The 21550-nt window shown below is 47.3% G+C and overlaps 1 protein-coding gene and 1 pseudogene across 4 annotated transcripts in view; both read left to right on the top strand.

The window, feature by feature from the left end:
- LOC126335107 (protein tweety) overlaps window positions 1–21550 on the top strand; it is an 866725-nt gene that overhangs the window by 358014 nt on the left and 487161 nt on the right. For all 4 annotated transcript variants that reach the window (XM_049998047.1, XM_049998050.1, XM_049998049.1 and 1 more), the window contains exon 2: window positions 20912–20996. The gene's annotated coding sequence lies outside the window, so the exon portion shown is untranslated. The remainder of the gene's footprint in view (window positions 1–20911; window positions 20997–21550) is intronic.
- On the top strand, window positions 11868–11985 carry LOC126337207 (5S ribosomal RNA; annotated as a pseudogene).

Raw genomic sequence — 21550 nt, 5'->3', positions numbered from 1 at the left:
TACACTGAAAGCTCTATAGGTCATAGCGCTTCCAGGAACTAACAAGAAGTGCACTGTAGATTAAAACAGACCTTTATGTTAAACAGTTTGGGATGAGACGTTAGCGATGACTCCTTTGTCACTCATTTACTTCTTTTGCAAAGCACTCGCCTTAATTAGCATATATTTACAAGTAACGGTGTCCCAACCTCTGCTAGTTGCCTGCGTATGATGATGATTCATCTACAGCCGCCATACAGGTTCATGAAACTCTAGAATTTTCCAAATCTATTAAAAACTGTGGTAATAATTGAGATGAGTAACTATAAAATTTGAGTTTTTTTCTAAACATGAAGTTTAAAATTAACAGTTCATTCATTTTTTCATAAATTAAATAAATTCTAGAGTTTCAAACACCTGTAAGTACTGCTTGTATGCTGTGCAAAATTCATCGAAGAATCTCTCTCACTTAGGAAGAAAAGTGTACCTATAGCAACAAATGGAGCCAGTAGTAAGTGAAAAAATCATGAAATTTCACTTAAAAAAAGGTATTCGGCAACGTTTTTGAACTTCCACTGCTATGGGTGTGAGTCCTAAATATTTCCTGGTCATGCTGACAAAGTTTTATGAATTTATTTGTAAAAGTATAGACAGTGGAAATTAAAATGTCCTGTGGTGCCTCTCCTGCTCCAAGTAGGTCCGTTTGACGTCCTACCCCTCTTAAGTTTAGTACTGTAGCTTCCCATTTATGTCGATAAAGAACCCTGTTAATACATGCGTGCAGTTTGTGTTATAGAAAGAGTATACCGGCCACCAAACAACATCCTCTCCTTGCTTCCCATGCTACAACTCTACAGTAACAACGAGATGACGCAAAACGTGACACCATTTGCTTAACGCTAAGACACGTATAATAATTTCGAGGGAGTGGTCCCTGGGCGCGGTAGTGGCGTCCGATAATGTCCCAGCTTCGGAAAAGGCGAATTTGGTGGTAAAGACATCAATATGAGATGACTATCAAGCTCCTCAAATTAATGTTTCACGATTCTGGCCTTGTGACGCAGACAGTTATCCAACTGGAAGATGCCACATCTGGTGGGTAAATCTCAATCATGAAGGGATGTAGGATATCCGCAGTAATGTTCACGCCGTACACAGATGTCACGGTGCCTTCGATAACTACCACAGATCCCACGAAGAACCCAGGTGAATATCCACTACACCATAATACTGTCCCCACAGGATTGCGTCCATGCGCCTTGATGTCGGCGTACTCGGACACAGATCATCGACGAGCTCCAACCAAAAATGTGATTCGTTCGACCAGGCGACAAGTTTACATTGATTCACGAAACAATTTCGACGATCGCGTGCCCACTGCAGTCGTAACTGACGATGTCGTTAGGTCAACATGGGAACACATAGGGGACATTCGATGCGGAGTCCCAGGTTCAACAATGTGCGCTGAATAACATGGTCAGAAACACTTATGCCGGCACCAGCATTGTATTCTGTCATCAGGTGTGCCATAGATTGCCGCCTATCCTGCTTTACGGAGTAGGGAAATCCTCGTTCTGTGAACAGGGGTGGACAACCACCACGTTGTCGCCGACCTGTGGCTTCATCGTCCTTCAGCCACTGTCCACAGACGATCACGACAGCAGTACGCTAGCAGTCGACCAGCTTCGCTGTTTCCTATATGCTTGTTCTCGGGCACCGAACCAAAACAATCTACCCATGTCAAACTCTTTCATGTCGGTGGATTTCCTCTTTTGCTGTCCGTATCGTTGCGAGAATGATACCCCATTCGCCTCTCCTCTGTGTATATACTCTCACTGCCACATCACGTGCCCGCATCGCCCCAGGCGGGATTCGTTCTTGCGGTGCTCAATGATCATAATATGTCAGCTCCTCAGTGTAGCTTACACCATAAGGCCTCTATGTAGGCAGCGCGCTGTTTTTACGTTTACGAATGACAATGCAGTGCATCCTAAATGACCGGTGATCTGACCAGACGTTCTGCTGCAAAGCACGTATAAACGTTCCAGCACTTGTTATTGTCAGTGGTTGAGCATCACCACAGAAAAAATTCGCATATGTAGTGTAGTTGATTTAGTGATGATGCACACGAAAGTTCAGTTCTCTGTCTTAGGAAAATCGTGATGAATAACAATCTACAGAATAGGAAATGGGGTAAGATACTCATATGTGCTATTCCGATCAGAATGCAGAATTTAAATTACGCTCCACGTTTGCCATTCCTCGGCTGTTACAAAGAGACATTGCAGGTAGCGAAAATGTTTCGCTTTGTCGTCGAACCACGTGCTGCCATAGTCAAAGTTTATTACATAGAAGATGGGAGTTCTTCGGACTCATTTCGCCAGCTGAGTACAATTCTCGGTGGGCGAAATGTACTCGATTTATTGGCAATTCGCCGAGCCATATAAAAGTTTGAGAAAAGTGGTCCATCCTCTGATGTTAAGACACCAAAGCGACTTCATACCAGCCGGTGCGCTAATAGTGTCGTCCCAATAACGTGAGTGTAGGCCAGAGTCACCTGACTTCCACTGACTGTCGATCACAGCAGCTGAACATTTCTTTTGTATCCCGCCAGGAGGGCGGCGCGCGGGTCTGCTCCTGAAATCTGTAACGTTGGCCGAAAGAGAGAAGCGAGTGAGGTAAAATTCTCGGTACAGCTTTTTACGTGAAAGTACATTTAATTATTAGTCAATGAGATACGTAAATCTATACTGAAGGGCCCTTAGGTGCGAAACCGTATTCCCGTCGTAAGTAGATACAAAGTCTCAATAGCAAGCTAAGGTTGAAGCGATGTTTCCAGGCCGCTTGCTCTTGATGAAACGGGCGTGCTTGTAGATCTGCACAGCACCGACTAGAGGGCTCTGTCGTCGGTGTCTCTTGTAGTGCCAACCTAATAACTTTAATACGCTGTGGCATCGTTGCTATCGATACCACCATTTCAGTCAGCACTATGCAGTGAATTGTAACCAGAATCTAAATTTACATCCTTACTAGGATCAACTGGCGCATCAGCTACTGCCAATAATACTTTCCAATGACGTGAATTCGCAGGGTAGAGGTGTTGGGCAACGAAAATGTAGTTGATATTTGGAAGGAATGTCGTCATTAGTGAAGAGGCACTCTTCCAACTTAACTGACAAATCGGACAGATGTAGGATTACGAGAACTGTCGGATAACGCTTCAAGGAGACAGTGTTTCGTGCGGATTTTGCTGGCGAATGGCATGCTTTATCGCAGCACGGTAAGTCACTTTCCTCGGTCCTTAATTGGAGGGCCTTGACCTCGAAAACGAGCGGTTCCGATAAGACGACGCCACGTGAAATACCGCGCGTGAATCGCTGGCATTGTTTCAGGAGAAATTTCCGGAGCACCTCATCTCACGCCATGGGGACGAGAACTGGGCACCAAGATCTTGCGACACGACGCTGTGTGACTGTGGGCTTATGTGAGCTCACGTGTTTACGAGAACAAACCGAGATTGATTGCTAAGTTAAAGGGTCAAATGTAACAAGTCATTGCGGAAATGGAACCAGAAATGTGCGAAAAGTCATTAATAAGTTCGTGAACAATGTTTTGGTGGACCTCTGTTCGATATTGCTTATCTCGTGTAACCGCATTGTGTACTGATGAGCTGATAATAACAATATTTCACTTTTTAAAATGACTAATGTGTTTTATTCAAACATTGCGCTTACTTATTGGGATACGGTTTATTTGATGCACTGGCTCAAAAATTGTACGTATTTCCTGGTTTTGGATATTATAAAGTAATAGTGGTCGATATTATAAAGTAATAATTTAAAGTAATAGGAAATTTAACAGCAATAGTAGAGCTCGGTCGCAAAAAAGGAGTCTTTTGACCCAGGTTTCGTTACTCATTTTTTGTGACCGAGGGCTGCTATTGCCGTTATTTTTACTTCGTAATCGGTCGCTCACCACGCAGTCATATTCAAAACTTTAAAATAATATGTTTCCAGTTGGACCAAAGGGATATACTTGGTCAGAATTCGTTGCACGCTTAATTCGATTTGGACCGCCTTGAGCAGACAAAATTCCGTAACTGCTTTATCAGTAGATCATATTCTTGCGCCCTTAGAGGTCATCGGTCGTTCTAATGAATACTGGATTCATAACTGAGTAGTTTTTGTCGATTTTAAAGAGGCATTTGCTACAGTCACTCACACAGAGGTTTTGCAAGGTCAAGCTGAACAATACGTTGATAGAGTCTATATATCATCTGCAGCTACATACTCTGTAATCCACCTAACCGTGTTCAACTGAGGGTAGTACCATTAACTGGCGTTTCCCCCCCCCCCCCCCCCCCCCCCTCCCCTTTTGAATGTTCTATTCGAGAATGGTGTGTGAGAAGGAGGACTCCGCCTGGCTGTGATTGCCTTGATTTTCTCACCTCCTGCCGTATGAGGGAGCAAGTAATATGTTTTTCGACTCTTCTTGGACAAACGCTCTAAAAGTTTCTATCTGTGATGCACAGCGCCTTCCTTGCAGCCTCTGCCACTGATGTTTTGTTCAGCATTTTCTTAACGGTTCGAGCTTCCTAATTGATCCCGTAGAGAAAGGTGCTGCTTTTCGCTGTATCTTCTCTGTCTTTTCCATAAAAATTACTTGGCAAGGTATCAGGACTGACGAGCTATACTGAGTAGTTGATCTTACATAAGAGACCGCTTTCGTGGATGACTTTCATTTCCTTAAGGTCATTTCAGTGAATTTCACTCTTGTATTTACTAGTTTTATGTGCTTATTACGCTTTATGTCGGTCCGGAGAATTCTTATGTCACATCCCCAGTCTCTGTTAGCAGCGGCGAACGGACGATAGATCTGCCTGTAGAAAGAGGTGTAAAACTAGTACGCTCCATCTCTCCTAAGCCGTTGTTCACTGTCTTGGAAATGGCATTGCCGAAAGTGAACTAGATAGAGGACATAGTCAATGGAACAAGAAGTAATAAAAGGAGATTTTCGGATGATACTGTGGGTTAAAGACATTGGGAAAACTCCATTCTTCAGATAGTAATGGTGCTCCCCCCCCCCCCCTCCTCCCCCCTCGTGACTTAAGATAGCTGGACTCTGCTTATACAGTATAGAAACTAAGATTATGCCCTAAAAATGGAACACAGCACGAAATGTTTATATTGACATAATGTGCCTGGAAAATACCAGCGACTAAGATTGTTTGTCAGCTCGTAAATAAGACTTGTAAATGTCGCGCGGAGCTAACTGGATGATAGCTTTTCCTGAAACACTCGTGTGCTTTAAAAGCGGAGATGCCTGTAAAACTGAAGACAACGGTTTACGACCATTCCGTTTTAACGGTGCAGGTCACCGTCTTGGTGCCCAAATTTAAGTTTTCTGTAGTTTCCTTACACTACTTTCCGTGAATGTTAGATGGTTTCTTCAAATAACAAATTGTCAGCCTATTTCTCTGCAATGAGAGCTATCGTTCCCGCCCTCATGACGAGATCGGCATATTACAGTTTGAACTTTTTTTTCTTTTTTATGGCACGCCACATTTTACGTACCGTATACAACATGCTGGGTGCTTTTGTGATTTATGTGCACTACGTATTGTCTATTTCGAATACTGTCGATTTGTGACTCACTCCGGAAAAATGTTTATGTGGGGATGGTCACGGCAGATCACATCTCTTTTCGTCACCGCCTACTTCCCCAGTCCAAGCGTCTCCGCCCTCTAACAGATAAGAATGGTACATTAGGTATGAACTCGATGGATGCTACGTTAACACCGTCCTGCGATTAGAGACTGCGTCGAGCACTCGAGCTTGTTTGTGGATTCTGAACACTAGAGATAAGAGAATTCGGCTGACACAAGAGATGCACGAGATTCAGTGTGCGTGAGCGGCTCTGCCCGTCAGTTTCTCTTATAAGAGCCACGAGATCCGGTGACGAAGATTTCGTTACGGTGTTGGAAAGGAACATCGTGTTTTAGGAAGTAGTTGCAGTGCAATCACAACTTCCATTGCGTCGTTGCCACGTCTATGGCCGCCATATTAGATCCGCCATCTTGAATAAATTTGGCAAGAATCCAACGTGGGGTGGTGACGTGTTTGCCCTACTGGTTTTGGGAAATCAATAATCAGTGTACTTTAGCTTTCCACGATGTAAAACAATCACTTGCAAGAATGTACAAAGAAATCAGTATTGCACACTAGTAACAAACCGAATGAAGCAACGCTGTTTTTGAACAAACTTGCCTTGTATTCGGGAGGATGGAAGGTCCCTTCTGGTTCTAGCCATTCCGATTTAGGTTTTCCGTGGTTTTCGTATAAGTTACTAACTGTAGGCAACGTAGGCCGACTGCCTGTTCCCATCCGTGTCAAACCAAACATCTGTGTAAATGTCTATATATATTGATTACATTTTTACCCTTAAACCTTAATAACACTACATGCCCAATACTGTTGTAAGAGCAATCCAGGGTTGCCCAAAGTAACTACTACTATTTCGTGTAGTTTGTTTAATATTGCTATGACAACCTCGCGCTGACTAAACAAACCCGTGCAGTTATTCTCCGAACCTTTACAAGTGTATTTGCACTAGGAAAAGGATTTCAGCTCCCTGTGCACTACTGTGTATAGTCTCGGACGGCTACAGGCTTTACCTGCCAGCTCATTTTGCACACACATCGTCAATAACGGCGGTCAAGTCACACTGCCATGGAATACGTGGCCGGCCGAAATGGCCATGCGGTTCTGGGCGCTTCAGTCTGGAACCGCGCGACCGCTATGGTCGCAGGTTCGAATCCTGCCTCGGGCATGGATGTGTGTTAAGTCCTTAGGTTAGTTAGGTTTAATTAGTTCTAAGTTCTATGGGACTGATGACCTCAGATGTTAAGTCCCATAGTGCTCACAGACATTTTGAACCTTGGAATACTTCGGAAGCTGTCTTCGATTCTGACGAATCAATTTCCCATTGTGGCAGTTCTGGACCGCGTTTGTAGTCTTCAGAAGGGCAGGAGAGAAACTGTCTGAGTAAATAATGATCGCAGGCCAAACGCGAAAAAATGAGTGTATTTTCATACACTGAAAATCCAAAGAAACTGGTACATCTGCCTAATATCTTGTAGGGCCCACACGAGCACGCAGAAGTGCCGCAGTACGACGAGGGACGGACGCGACTAATGACTGAAATAGTGCTGGAGGGAATTGATACCATGAGTCCTGCAGGGCTGTCCATAAATCCGTAAGAGTACGAAGGGGTGGAGATCTCTTCTGAACAGCTCGTTGCAAGGCATCCCAGATATGCTCAATAAGATTTATGTTTGGGGAGTTTGGTGGCCAGCGGAACTGTCTAAACTGAGAAGAGTGTTCCTGGAGCCACTCTGTAGCAGTTCTGGACATGTAGGGTGTCGAATGGTTCTGCTGGAATTGCCCAAGTCCATCGGAATGCACAATGGACATGAATGGATGCAGGTGATAAGACACATTGCTTACGTACGTATCGCCTGTCACAGTCGTATCTAGACATATCAGGGGTCCGATATCACCCCAACTGCGCACGCCCCACACCATTACAGAGCCTGTACCATCTTGAACAGTCCCCTGCTGACATACAGGGTCCATGGATTCATGAGGTGGTCTCCATACCCGTACAAGTCCATGCGCTCGATACAATTTGGAACGAGACTCGTCAGACCAGGCATCTTGTTTCCAATCATCAGCAGTCCAATGTCTGCGTTCACGAGCGAATGCGAGGCGTAAAGCTTTGTGTGGCCCAGTCATCAAGGGTTACATGAGTGGGCCTTCGGTTCTGAAAGCCCCTATCGATTATGTTTCATTGAATGGTTCGTACGCTGACACTTGTTGATGGCTCAGCATTGAGATCTGCAGCAATTTGCTGAAAGGTTGCACTTCTGACACGTTGAACGGTTCTCTTCAGACGTCGCTGGTCCCGTTCTTGAGGGATCTCTTCCCGGGCGCATCGATGTCGGAGATTTGATGTTTTACCGGATTCCTGATTTACACGTTCCACTCGTGATAATTAATTGAAACTCTCAGCTGCCGACAGGTTTTGATTTACCTCGATGGGGACAGCTGAAAACGTGTGCCCCGACCGCGCCTGGAACCCGGAATCTCCTGCTTACATGGAAGACTCTCTATCCATCTAAGCCACCGAGGTATATCAACAACACCTGTCGGTAGCTGAGGGTTTCAATTAATTATCATTTATTCTAGAGAAGATGCACGGTCATCAATGGTATCTCTTCTTTCGAGACCAGTTACTATCTTCATATACCTTCATCGTTACCTTGGAGCGATGGAGTTGTGTCCCATCGCTCGTGCGCTGTCTATGCCACTACGTTCAAATCTTGACAGCCTGCCATTGTCGGCAGCAGTAACCGATCTAACAACTACGCCAGACACTCATTATTTTACATAGGAGTTGCCGATCGTAGTGCCGTATTGTGCCTGATTAAATATTTCTGTATTTTAATACGCATGCCTATACCAGTTTCTTTGGCGCTTCAGTGTACATTCTTGAGTGAACTTCAATTTTAGAGAAACATTTTTGTGGTAAAAGTGCGGAACGCTGGCGCACAACGTTTTTCCACCGACAGTTTTCGCTACATAAATCAGGCGTGAATGATATTGAGAAGTTAGATATTCGGTTTCCCCAGTGGCATACGCTCCATCCAGTACTTTAAAAAGGATGTTTACTGCGTCATGGTAAATGAATGTGTTGTATATACGTAATATTCAGTGGGAGTTGAAAAAAAATCTTTACACGAACAAAGTGACATGTGGGTCACAGTGCCAGAGATAAGCGAGCGTCACAACAAAGCCAGCCTTAGCATACTCTCGAGGTTATCAGCACCAGTCACTTTTCGTTATTTATTTCGTGGTTTGTTGTGTTTTTCAGATATGGTTTCTCCTAATGACCTAAATTACTTGCCGCTCACTGCAAGTCAGCGAAGGACGTCTTCAGTACTAGATAACGCCAGTGCCTCTAAAAGTAGGCGTGGCTATTGACTTAAAAAATGGGGAGCTGTATATTTACCTATTATAGGTGTTTTGCCTTCCTATTGACTGTGAATATACTACAAATACACTCCTGGAAATTGAAATAAGAACACCGTGAATTCATTGTCCCAGGAAGGGGAAACTTTATTGACACATTCCTGGGGTCAGATACATCACATGATCACACTGACAGAACCACAGGCACATAGACACAAGCAACAGAGCATGCACAATGTCGGCACTAGTACAGTGTATATCCACCTTTCGCAGCAATGCAGGCTGCTATTCTCCCATGGAGATGATCGTAGAGATGCTGGATGTAGTCCTGTGGAACGGCTTGCCATGCCATTTCCACCTGGCGCCTCAGTTGGACCAGCGTTCGTGCTGGACGTGCAGACCGCGTGAGACGACGCTTCATACAGTCCCAAACATGCTCAATGGGGGACAGATCCGGAGATCTTGCTGGCCAGGGTAGTTGACTTACACCTTCTAGAGCACGTTGGGTGGCACAGGATACATGCGGACGTGCATTGTCCTGTTGGAACAGCAAGTTCCCTTGCCGGTCTAGGAATGGTAGAACGATGGGTTCGATGACGGTTTGGATGTACCGTGCACTATTCAGTGTCCCCTCGACGATCACCAGAGGTGTACGGCCAGTGTAGAAGATCTCTCCCCACACCATGATGCCGGGTGTTGGCCCTGTGTGCCTCGGTCGTATGCAGTCCTGATTGTGGCGCTCACCTGCACGGCGCCAAACACGCATACGACCATCATTGGCACCAAGGCAGAAGCGACTCTCATCGCTGAAGACGACACGTCTCCATTCGTCCCTCCATTCACGCGTGTTGCGACACCACTGGAGGCGGGCTGCACGATGTTGGGGCGTGAGCGGAAGACGGATGTTGGGGCGTGAGCGGAAGACGGCCTAACGGTGTGCGGGACCGTAGCCCAGCTTCATCGAGACGGTTGCCAATGGTTCTCGCCGATACCCCAGGAGCAACAGTGTCCCTAATTTGCTGGGAAGTGGCGGTGCGCTCCCCTACGGCACTGCGTAGGATCCTACGGTCTTGGCGTGCATCCGTGCGTCGCTGCGGTCCGGTCCCAGGTCGACGGGCACGTGCACCTTCCGCCGACCACTGGCGACAACATCGATGTACTGTGGAGACCTCACGCCCCACGTGTTGAGCAATTCGGCGGTACGTCCACCCGGCCTCCCGCATGCCCACTATACGCCCTCGCTCAAAGTCCGTCAACTGCACACACGGTTCACGTCCTCGCTGTCGCGGCATGCTACCAGTGTTAAAGACTGCGATGGAGCTCCGTATGCCACGGCAAACTGGCTGACACTGACGGCGGCGGTGCACAAATGCTGTGCAGCTAGCGCCATTCGACGGCCAACACCGCGATTCCTGGTGTGTCCGCTGAGCCGTGCGTGTGATCATTGCTTGTACAGCCCTCTGGCAGTGTCCGGAGCAAGTATGGTGGGTCTGACACACCGGTGTCAATGTGTTCTTTTTTCCATTTCCAGGAGTGTATATGTGGCTTGTTAGACAATCTTTCTACGGAAGCTTTCGAGGAGAGAACACTCCTGCCAACGGAGTTGAGATCTACGTGTTTTTGGCGATATGTGAATGACACACTTATAATCTGGCCCCCACGGCGCCGCACCACTGGATTCAGTTTTAAAACGTCTAAATTCTCTTCATTCTCACACCAAGTTTACGATGGATATGGAGATAAACGGCGAACTACCGTTCCTTGGTGTTTTGGTGCAGAGAAAAGAAAATGACACGTGGGTCACGCTGTGTACCGTAAACATACACTCACGGAATTACACCTACAGGCCACCAGGTGTCAACATCGTGCATAACGAAGTGGCGTGCTTACGACGTTGGCCCACAGATGACGAGCCATATCGGATTCAGAAAGCTTATCTGATGAACTACGCCACATCCATACCGTATGTTTAGAGAATGGATGTTCTGAGCGGGAGATTCGCTGTGCTTTACGCCCGGTGCGTAAGTGAGGAGCTGGAAGAGAGTAGAGAACAAGGAGGAATGATCGTCCTGCCATACTTCGGTGGTATTTCTTCGAAAATAGGATGATATTGGAGAAACGTAAAGTTAAATGTGTCTTTCTTCCGCCAACACAACTCAGGGTTCTTTTATGCTCCGTGAAAGGCGAATTTGTTTTAAGAAAACCTGATATCCACAAGATTCTCTATAGCTGTGGGATGTCATACATTAGACAAACTTGTCGCTCCGTTGAGAACAAATGCGTTGAACATCGACGACACATACGTCTGTACCAGGCATAGAAATGTGCAGTGGCCAGCTTTGCCTCAGTATAGAGTACAGTATAGAATACGAAAACAACAAAATTCTCTCGTCGGCGTCTTCGTGCTGGAACAGCGCTGTTAATGGAACAGCGTTATTAAAGAAGCAGTGGAAACTCGCTGCGCTACTTATTTGCTGAACAAGGACACAGGATACCAACTCGGCATGGCTTGGGAAGCAGCTCTGGCAATATTAAAGTCACTGCGGCCAGAGAGAAGAACTGCTGGTCGTATAAGGGATGATGCTGCGGTGGTGACATAGATATTCGGCTGACAACGACATCACACGCCAGCGAGGACGCTTAGTGAGGCTGTTCAAAAATCTCCGAAACATTCGTAATTTCTCCGCAATATTATGTTGGAGCGAAATGCGGTTGCCATTCATGCACACTCCTATGTTTGATTTGTATCTGCCGGAAGTTTCATTGTTGTATGTCTGTTAGTTATTTTGTTCAGTGCAGTATTGAGTAGAACGTTGTGTCGCACGGTTTGTTAATTTCGAGATGGCAGAGTTAGAGGAGGTCAACGGCCTTGCCGCAGTGGTAACACCGGTTCCCGTCAGATCACCGAAGTTAAGCGCTGTCGGGCTAGGCTAGCACTTAGATGGGTAACCATCCTGTCTGCCGAGCGCTGTTGGTAAGCTGGGTGCGCACAGCCCTTGTGAGGCAAACTGAGGAGCTACTTGACTGAGAAGTAGCGGCTCCGGTCTCGCAAACCGACATACGGCCGGGAGAGCGGTGTGCTGACCACATGCCCCTCCATATCCGCATCCAGTGGCATCTGCGGACTGAGGATGACACCGCGGTCGGTACTGTTTGGCCTTCGTGGCCTGTTCGGGCGGAGTTTAGTCTCTTAGAGTTAGAGAAGCAACGCGCTTGCATTGAATTTTGCTTGAAACTGAAGAGACCCTTTACAGACAAACATCAAACGATGCAGAAAGCCTACGACGATGAGTGGTTAAGCCGACGAATGGTTCACACAGTTTAAAAATGGCCGGACGGAAGTTAAATATGACCCTCATTCAGGACGCTCTTCGACTTCTACCGACTACGCTCATGTCAGGAACTTGTGGTTCTCAGTCCGGAAACGCGCAACTGCTGCGGTCGCAGGTTCGAATCCTGCCTCGGGCATGGATGCGTGTGATGTCCTTAGGTTGGTTAGGTTTAAGTAGTTCTAAGTTCTAGGGGACTGATGACCACAGATGTTAAGTCCCATACTGCTCAGAGCCATTTTTTTTTAAATTGTTGTTGCCAATCGAAGACTGACTGTCGGGGAGATTCCAGAAAAATGTAACATTTCAGTCGGATCATGTCGTAAAATCCTGACACAGCGTCTTGGAATGCATCCTGTTGCCGAGTTCGTCCGACGGCTCATGAGTCAAGACCAGAAAGAGCTTCACCTCGGAATTTGTGAAGAGCTTTTGGAACGCGCCAATGGAATCGAGAAGTTTCTTAAGAGAATCATAAATGGAGATGAGACGAAGTCTACAGTTATTATGTTGAGATCAAGGTTCACTCTTCACAATGGGTGGGGAAAGGTTTTCCAAAAGAAAAAAGAAGCTCTTCAGGTCACGTCAAATGTCAATGCCATGCTGATATTTGACTGTGAAGTACTAGTTCATCATGAGTTCGTGTCACAGCAACAAATTGTTAATCGATGGTACTATCGGGACGTGTTGTGACGGCTGCGAGAAAATCTGAAAAGATGATGGCATGAAATGGTGGCGAGACAATTCAAGGCTTTTGCATCATGATAACGCACCCGCACATTCATCCCTGTTTGTCTGTGACTATTGCACAAAAAACGAAATCAATGTGCAGTCTCACCCTCCATACTCACTAGACCTGGCCCCTGCGGCCTCTTTTTTTATTTCGAAGGTTGAAAACCACCTTGAAAGGACAGAGATTTGCAACGATAGATAAGAAAAAATTCAAATTCGCAGACGGCGCTTCGCGCAATCCAGCAAGAGGCGTACCAAGACTGCTTCCGGAAGTGGAAACGCGGTCGGGAGCGGTGTTTCAGTTGTGGAGGAGAGTACTTAGAAGGAGACCGTGCACAATAAGTAAGAGGCGAGCGTAGAAAAATTTTGTGGATAAGGTTGCAAATTTTTTGAACAGACGTCAAATACCGGCGGAGAGGCTCCCGACAGAGGGTGGAGGGGTGGCCGACGGCAGCGCACAGTGTGATTTCATCGTACGACATGGGGCTTAGCTGTCTCTCTCGCTACCGTTCTGCATATCTGCGCTATCGGTCACGGAAGTCTGGCGCGTTCACGCCGTCCAGTTTCTTCTCAGACTGTCGTAAATAGGGGCTTCGGTATCAGACTAAGCTGACTCTAATATACGCAGTTAGCAACCACTACAAAATAGGTGCTTGATGCGGAGCCTAGGCGCCCCAAGGTGGTCCAGGACGAGAGAAATACCCGAGCTGACTGGAGAACAATACGTCGCTGAGAAGATAAAAGACCAGGCAACTCGTCTCTTTCACAAATTAGACGATTATCGGGGAAATGTCCGGCAACTTGCGAATGTAGGCTAGGCTCTACCACGACATTGGCACAAATACCAGCCATTACTGCACCCCCAGAGGACCATCAAAGATGACAGATCTGTCATTTTGGATGATTTGATCAATGGTCTCCTTCTTCACATCACTCACTGCTGTCGATGGTTTACCGCTTCGTGGATTGTCCAGTAGAGAGGAATCAACATCTTTAAACCTCTGCAACCACCTCTGGATACAGCTGCGATCCACTGTTTACTCCCCATAAACAGGGAGCAACTCCCTGTGAATATATATGGCAGATTCATGGCTGGACCATCACCGACCGTTGTCGCAACCTGACATCTGCTTCATGATCCATTATGGCTCACCTGTAAATAAAAGAAAATACTTTTATACACCAACTTATAGCTAATTTTTCCAAGTATATCCACAAAAAATTTAATTCTCCTCCTGCAAAAAATAAATTAAAATTGGAGACTAGTGTGCAAAACGTTTTGATCGCCCTTCGTATCTAACCATCACCCTCAAAAGTCTCAGGGACCCAAAGAGATCTGAACTCCTTTTGCAAGCGAATACACAATAAAGCGAAACTATGTCTCATATATTGCCATCCCAGAAGAAAAAATCACGAAAGGTGATCACTCTGTGGACACAACATAAAAACAGCTAGAGCAGTGTGTTAGCCGCACCTGAAGACGTCGGTCAGTTGTGCCGACAACATATTGTGGAAATTTCACATTAGCCGTCTCGCCCGGGAACAATATTTACAATATACTGCTAGTTGATCCACGATCCCTGATTCTCTCGACCGTTATATACGATCTAGTTTGTACGGTTTGAACTAAAGCTACCTGTGGCAGTGACTCCTCTTGCTTGTCGTCGCTGTACGGATGGTATGGCTACTGCAACCGTGTGCACTACTATAGACTTTGATATTCTCTCACATGCGTCAACTCCACCTCCACATGTAAAAAGTGTACAGGAATCCATTAGTGCTAGAATTTTTGAATAATAATGAAGCAACTGGCAATTAAACTGGAATGCAAGGTGAACTCCTTACTCCAGGCTTGCAGAGCGAAGATCTACCGCGCTCCCAGTTCTGGCTCTTTCCCGTACAGAAGCCCAAGTTTGTACAAATTTGTTAATTAGCTAAGGGGTTAGATTTTATGGTGGGTCCATGATTTATCAAAAGAAATATTAAGCACATGGATCAGGTCAGTGTCAATTAATGAAAAGAAGAATTTTTACTACACTCCTGGAAATTGAAATAAGAACACCGTGAATTCATTGTCCCAGGAAGGGGAAACTTTATTGACACATTCCTGGGGTCAGATACATCACATGATCACACTGATAGAACCACAGGCACATAGACACAGGCAACAGAGCATGCACAATGTCGGCACTAGTACAGCGTATATCCACCTTTCGCAGCAATGCAGGCTGCTATTCTCCCATGGAGACGATCGTAGAGATGCTGGATGTAGTCCTGTGGAACGGCTTGCCATGCCATTTCCACCTGGCGCCTCAGTTGGACCAGCGTTCGTGCTGGACGTGCAGACCGCGTGAGACGACGCTTCATCCAGTCCCAAACGTGCTCAATGGGGGACAGATCCGGAGATCTTGCTGGCCAGGGTAGTTGACTTACACCTTCTAGAGTACGTTGGGTGGCACGGGATACATGCGGACGTGCATTGTCCTGTTGGAACAGAAGGTTCCCTTGCCGGTATAGGAATGGTAGAACGATGGGTTCGATGACGGTGTGGATGTACCGTGAACTATTCAGTGTCCCCTCGACGATCACCAGAGGTGTACGGCCAGTGTAGGAGATCGCTCCCCACACCATGATGCCGGGTGTTGGCCCTGTGTGCCTCGGTCGTATGCAGTCCTGATTGTGGCGCTCACCTGCACGGCGCCAAACACGCATACGACCATCATTGGCACCAAGGCAGAAGCGACTCTAATCGCTGAAGACGACACGTCTCCATTCGTCCCTCCATTCACGCCTGTAGCGACACCACTGGAGGCGGGCTGCACGATGTTGGGGCGTGAGCGGAAGACGGCCTAACGGTGTGCGGGACAGTAACCCAGCTTCATGGAGACGGTTGCGAATGGTCCTCGCCGATACCCCAGGAGCAACAGTGTCCCTAATTTGCTGGGAAGTGGCGGTGCGGTCCCCTACGGCACTGCGTAGGATCCTACGGTCTTGGCGTGCATCCGTGCGTCGCTGCGGTCCGGTCCCAGGTCGACGGGCACGTGCACCTTCCGCCGACCACTCGCGACAACATCGATGTACTGTGGAGACCTCACGCCCCACGTGTTGAGCAGTTCGGCGGTACGTCCACCCGGCCTCCCCCATGACCACTAACGCCCTCGCTCAAAGTCCGTCAACTGCACATACGGTTCACGTCCACGCTGTCGCGGCATGCTACCAGTGTTAAAGACTGCGATGGAGCTCCGTATGCCACGGCAAACTGGCTGACACTGACGGCGGCGGTGCACAAATGCTGCGCAGCTAGCGCCATTCGACGGCCAACACCGCGGTTCCTGGTGTATCCGCTGTGCCGTGCGTGTGATCATTGCTTGTACAGCCCTCTCGCAGTGTCCGGAGCAAGTATGGTGGGTCTGACACACCGGTGTCAATGTGTTCTTTTTTCCATTTCCAGGAGTGTAGTTGGTCCTCGTCATTTAGTAAACACACCGTATTCCCCGTACCGGATGAATGTTCTGCTTCCTCCATTTGCCCACGTTCGTGTCAAAGGCCTACTGTGACGTGACAGCGTCCTGTTTGTTGAACGGCTGTTGGGAATGTAAGGTCCGATCGGACGCGAAATGGAAACTACAGCGAAGATGCTACGAAGCTTAGCACAGATGTGTTGGGCAGTGTCTTTAGTGTCCCCGTCGATCGTGTCACGTCGTTTTTTTTTCAGATCTGAGCGCACAGTGAACCCGTAAAGACAATTTTTACAGTGGTTTCCATTTCGCGATCGATCGAATAGCCGTCATGATAGTGTCCCCTGTTGGCTGCGGATGCTTCTCTCTACATCTACATCTACATCTACATGACTACTCTGCAATTCACAGTTAAGTGCTTGGCAGAGGGTTCATCGAACCACAATCATACTATCTCTCTACTGTTCCACTCCCGAACAGCGAGCGGGAAAAACGAACACCTAAACCTTTCTGTTCGAGCTCTGATTTCTCTTATTTTATTTTGATGATCATTCCTACCTATGTAGGTTGGGCTCAACAAAATATTTTCGCATTCGGAAGAGAAAGTTGGTGACTGAAGTTTCGTAAAAAGGTCTCGCCGCGACGAAAAACGTCTATGCTGTAATGACTTCCATCCCAACTCGTGTATCATATCTGCCACACTCTCTCCCCTATTACGTGATAATACAAAACGAGCTGCCCTTCTTTGCACCCTCTCGATGTCCTCCGTCAATCCCACCTGGTAAGGATCCCACACCGCGCAGCAATATTCTAACAGAGGACGAACGAGTGTTGTGTAAGCTGTCTCTTTAGTGGACTTGTTGCATCTTCTAAGTGTCCTGCCAATGAAACGCAACCTTTGGCTCGCCTTCCCGACAATATTTTCTATGTGGTCCTTTCAACTGAAGTTGTTCGTAATTTTAACACCCAGGTACTTAGTTGAATTGACAGCCTTGAGAATTGTACTATTTATCGAGTAATCGAATTCCAACGGATTTCTTTTGGAACTCATGTGGATCATCTCACACTTTTCGTTATTTAGCGTCAACTGCCACCTGACACACCATACAGCTCGTCGGTAGACAGCGTCGCAACTCCGCTGCAGCGAACTGACGGCCCCAGCGGTGGACTCGGTGAGAGGTTAACGGCGTCTCACGCGGCGAGTGTGCTACAAGGTACCAGCATCCGAGTGGGACGAGGTAACAACAGTGTTCATCTTATAGGGTCGTCAGGCAGAATGTGGTTCAGCTGCAGCGGTGCGGATAATCCGTGCACTTCACCACTGCACCAAGACCTTCACAAAACGAGTACGTGGACCACTTCACAAAAAAAAAAAAAAAACAGCGATCAACGAGAGGACATAGTTACCCCCGACTTCAGTGCATTCGATATCATGACTTAAGTTGAAGTAAGGGTCCGCAACTCGTGGTCTAGTAGCTAGCGTTACAACTTCCAGATCACGGGGTCCCGGGTTCGATTGCCGGCCCGGTTGGGGATTTTTCTCTGCTCGGGGACTGGGTGTTTGTGTTGTCCTCATCATTTCATCGTCATCGTCATGCGTGAAAGTGAATGGATTGGATTGTGTAAAAATTGGACTGTGTGAAAATTGGGATTTTTTATGGGCGCTGATGACCGCGCAGTTGAGCGCCCCACAAACCAATCATCATCATCATCATCATCATCATCATCATCATTGAAGCAAGGCCGTTTAATGCGCCGACAGTAGACCTGGAAGAGAGCGAGAACTCCGGCCGCTGTGGCCGAGCGGTTCTAAGCGAAACCACGTGACTGCTACGGCCCCAGGTTCGATTCCTGTCTCGGGCATGGATGTGTGTGATGTCCTTAGGTTAGTTAGGTTTAAGTAGTTCCAAGCCTAGGGGACTGCTGACCTCAGATGTTAAGCCCCGTAGTGCTTAGAGCCATTTGAACCATTTGAGAACGATAACACACATTGGCTGCCAGTACTATAACAAGCAACCATTTCCCATCTAGAAGGTCGCGGTATACGGACTGCAAATGCGCAGACTTTTTCTAACGTCATCGGTCAGAATAATTGTGCTTCTACGACGGAAGCTTCCTCAGTCATCTCTACATGACAGACGTCAGACGCTACCCAACTTCGGCACCAGAACTTGATCTCTCACTGTGAACGGTATTTCGACAGCCTGAGTAGGTTAATGCAGGAGACTAAGCATCTCAAAGTACCAGATTCCGACTACTATCACAACTGGCTTCAGATCAGAAAAAGCAACAACTTAGACTGTCTCCACGAGGTGTTTAAGGGATTTCAGGTTCGACATGCACTTATGAGCGAAAACGTTACTATCACCTGCTTAATGGCGTGTCGGTTCACCTCTCTTCGTTCCTCAGGTAACCGGCAGCAGACGTCCAGGGACAAGTCGCGCATTTCCCGTAAATTACGGGCCGCTGGGTGCTTAGCCGGCTTCCCTTACCGCCGCAGAGAGCTCCTTGAGAGTCAGGTCAGACGAACGTGATGGCCAGAGAGAGTTCGCCACCATGCTTCTCAAACGGCTATCGCACGATTCTGGCCTTGTGATGTGGGCAGTTATCTAGCTGGAAGATGCCATCGCGGTGGGGAAGATAACAAGCATGAAGGTGGTCCGCAGTACCAATTTTCGTGTAGTCCATGGTGCGTTGTATTAGCAAGATAGATCTTACAAAGCCTAGGTTAATGTACCTCACAGCAATATACTGCCCATAACGGCACATTTCGTGCAGTCGTACGCCTGAATGACGGCTTCCCCGAGTAGGACCGTCGAGTTGGTGTAGCAGGATACGTGATTCATGTCTCGATGATACCGTAGTTCCTGGAATCGTAGGCTCAACGTGCGAACACCTAAGAGTTATCTGCTGCGGACCCCCATGTTGAACAAAGTGCAGTGAACGATGTAGTCCGAAACACTTGTTGCTTCAGCACTGTACTCTTAACGCCAGGTCGGCCACATATGGCTGCGTATTCTGCTCTGCAGAGCGGTCACGCAGTGTGATGAGACTTGGACATTCAACGTCCTGCCACCTGTTCACGATTTCACCGTCTTTCGACAGATGGTCACGACTGTAACGTGCAAACAGCCTACCGTCTTCACCGCGTTCGAGGTACACGTTTCGAGACGCTGGACCGTAACGACCCCACCTCTGACAATGTGAGTGGGTGTCCACACTGCGCCTCATATGGTCGCTAGAATGGTTCACCGTTCGTATGTGCTCCGCTCAATTTGCTTCCCTTACAACCCCATGTGCCTACACCGCCACCAGGCAGCATTCAGCCTCGCGGTGGACAGTGGTCATAATGTTTTGGATCATGAGAGTGTAATGAGGAGTATGTTCGTACGAAAAGGTTCTGGAGCGTGCCACACAGTGACTGACGGCCGGCCGCTGTGGTCGACCGGTTCTAGGCGCTTCAGTCCGGAACCGCGCGACTGCTACGGTCGCAGGTTCGAATCTTGCCTCGGGCATGGATGTGTGTGATGTCATTAGATTAGTTAGGTTTAAGTAGTTCTAAGTTCTAGGGGACTGATGACCTCAGATGTTAAGTCCCATAGTGCTCAGAGCCATTTGAACCTTTTTTTTTTGACTGACGGGTAATAGCGACTTATTTAGTATTGCTTAATCTTTTGTCTTTTGGGAACCATACATAAGAAGAATGAAATTTCGCAATATTACTTCAGGAGAAATTAGTGTATTTTGTACTATTCTTTATTCTCCGTAGTAATCCAAAAGAATTTTGTTTACTGATTTTGCCATGATGCATTTTATGTGCTCTATATGTAGCTGCACAAATTTGTTTTAATCATTTCACGTAGTACGGTGCAAGTCATGGGAAAGCACTGGATGTGATGTTGGTCGTCGGCTAGTTAACCCTATGCGTTGCATCTGTCTTCGTAGAGCATTGCGAGCAATGGGTCCCTGTGTCTGACGTACAAATCGGCGACGATCTGACTGGCAGTACGCCGTCGATCGTCACTTGTCGCGACGTCTACCAGGGCAATTCACTTGTGTTGGTCTTCCTGTGCGGCAGTTTTCGCCTTTAGAAACGTTGTCTTGCAGTATTTAAAATCCAATCGAGACACTGTTGACGTCGGAAACCCTATTCTTGAGTAATCTCCGATATGGTGTGACCCTCGATTATCATCGCACGTTCGAAGTCGGTTTACTCACTACGTGTTCCGACTTGCGCCGTACGCTGCGGCTTTCGGGCGTCGTACACGGTGCATGTTGAAATGGGACAGCCCTTCCCGTGACGGTCGGCCTTTCAGTTTCATGCGTGCGTACGTCACACTAAGAGCAGAGTGTAGCCTACAGGACGCGCTGTGGTCTCTGTCCACAGGAGAGGAGGGAGTGCCGTGCCATGCTGCTGGTGGCTGGACCTCGCCGCCGCTGCTGCCTGTGATGACCGCCGCGACCACTAGCAGGTAGGCAACCCGCACAGCGGCCGAGGAATAGCGTGTAGCTTTACCTGTCTGCATGCCGCTTCCCCATAAGCCGTGTCGCCCGATCTGGTCAGCGTTCGACGGTCACAGGTGAGTCCACCATTGGTTGGTGCGCAATAACTCCGAACTTGATGAATTCCGACACTATCATCATCATAATCATCATTTAACAGTTCCAGTTTTCCAGGTACTGGTAATGAGCCACTTCCACTTTTGAATCCATTTTGACTATTTTTCGACCGTGACTGTCTCAAGAAATATGTAAAGGTATATGTATTATAAATTAACGCTACCAGTCACAAACTTTGTTAACTGTTGTATTATTTATTTATTTTGCTACATGTTTCGAGGGAATACCCCATCTTCAGGCTAAATGGCATTATAAAAACAATTTTACGATAAGATTACACTGTCGTTACGTTTCCACTTTGTCGTGTCCAAATACACCTGTTCACGGAGTACATCATCCACTGTCCATCCTCTGGTCACTAGATCAGCCTTCAATAAGTCCATCCATCGGGTTCGAGGTCTTCCTT

The sequence above is a fragment of the Schistocerca gregaria genome, chromosome 2 (genome assembly GCF_023897955.1).
Source record: "Schistocerca gregaria isolate iqSchGreg1 chromosome 2, iqSchGreg1.2, whole genome shotgun sequence".
Taxonomy (NCBI): domain Eukaryota; kingdom Metazoa; phylum Arthropoda; class Insecta; order Orthoptera; family Acrididae; genus Schistocerca; species Schistocerca gregaria.
The sequence above is the reverse complement of the archived record's forward strand: the minus strand, read 5'-3'. Positions and strand labels throughout refer to the sequence as shown.